The sequence below is a fragment of the Leiobunum rupestre genome, chromosome 2, assembly GCF_980474605.1.
Source record: "Leiobunum rupestre chromosome 2, qqLeiRupe1.1.hap1, whole genome shotgun sequence".
Taxonomy (NCBI): Eukaryota; Metazoa; Arthropoda; class Arachnida; order Opiliones; family Sclerosomatidae; genus Leiobunum; species Leiobunum rupestre.
In genome coordinates, this window is record NC_143385.1 from 48,752,024 (window position 1) to 48,753,561 (window position 1,538).

General features: G+C 33.9%; 1 long non-coding RNA gene across 1 annotated transcript; it reads right to left on the reverse strand.

The window, feature by feature from the left end:
• Nucleotides 1-510: 510 nt before the first annotated feature.
• Nucleotides 511-1,045, reverse strand: LOC149957740 (uncharacterized). Its single transcript, XR_016478632.1, has 3 exons — nt 912-1,045; nt 672-840; nt 511-587 (listed from the first exon to the last, which is right to left on the reverse strand). It is a non-coding gene; the product is annotated as an uncharacterized LOC149957740 (long non-coding RNA).
• Between the last annotated feature and the right edge of the window lie 493 nt (nt 1,046-1,538).

Consider the following 1,538-nt stretch of genomic DNA (forward strand, 5'->3'; position numbering starts at 1 on the left):
GAATTTGTTTTGTCAATTTTGTAGACATATTTCAAGGAATCCAGTAGTGTGAATCCTCGATTGCTAAAGAAAGAAATTAAAACTGTTGAGGTAAAATAGAAGTATAGCACAATATTAAAATTAGATTTAATTAAATTTTTCCCAATAGAAATCATGCCAAACATCTACCCATTATGTTATGTTCCAAAAGGCTTTAACCCAAAGGAGAAATAGAGTTCAAGCTCTAAAAAAAAGTTACCAAGCAAGCCATGAAACACAAAACTTTAAAACTTTCTTCCCTCAAGCACGTACTTCATCAAATGAAGAAACAAAATCTTCTCTTAGAAGAAAATGCACTGGATATTGAGGAAAGATTCGGACCAACTTCAATTGAATTGTTTACATTTTTGCGTCAAACAGGACCCAAAAAATCAGAAAAAACAAAAATACCCTCAGCTAATTCGAAGCTTTGCTATGACGGTGCATTTCTATTATCCAAAAGCCTACTATTTCTTGAGAAAACATCTTTGTTTACCTCATCCTAACACACTTCGTGAATGGACGAACAAAGTCAATGGTCAACCAGGCTTCACGGCTGAAAGTTTCACCTACATTAAAAATGAGGTTAATAAATTTTATTATCCGCTGCTAGTAGCACTATCTTTGGATGAAATGTCCATTAAAAAACACACCGAATGGACTGGGAAGGAATTTTCTGGTTATGTGAATTTGGGGTTGGATCACGATACCCAAGATACTGATGAAATTGCGACATCTGCCCTCGTATTTATGGTTGTAGCCATAAATGGCCATTGGAAAGTCCCTGTCGGATATTTCTTCGTCCATGGCACTCCTAGCCATCTGTTAAAAAATTTGGTAAAAGAGTGTCTCTTTCAAATCTATAAAACAGGGGCCAAATGTATTGCTCTTACATGCGATGGACTTAGAAGTAACATTTCCATGGCTCAATCTCTTGGTGTTGTCATAACGGAAGATTTTATTCAATGCAGTTTTCCCAACCCTGGTAAAAACAAACTGAATTTGTTCTGTGATTGCCATAGATAAATGAAAGTATTAAAGTACCTTTGGACAAAAAAATAAATCAAAATAAACAATTCTACCTAATCAGCTTTCCATAAAGTGTTTCATGGACAGCAAGTAAATCTTTTACCGTGGAACACTCTACCAAAATCATAAAACTTTCATATGTTTATCATAAACAGTTTATGGTGAACATAATCTGTTCAAGACTACAATGTTATATCTTTTTTAGCGGATCCAGGTGAAGTTGTCCATTTTGTCCTTGATGCTTGCCACATGTTAAAGCTATTGAGAAATCTATGGGAATTTTACGGTGTTTTGATTTACCAACGGACTGGTGAAGTAAGAGAAATTCACCTTAAAAAGTTATCAAGGAAATTGAACAACATTTAATGTAAATATTTAGAAATTCGAATGGGCATATATTGCCATCCTTCAGAGCTATCAAGAATATGAAGGATTAACGTTGGCTAACAAATTATCAAAATTTCATATTAAGTTTAAAACTCAAAAAATGA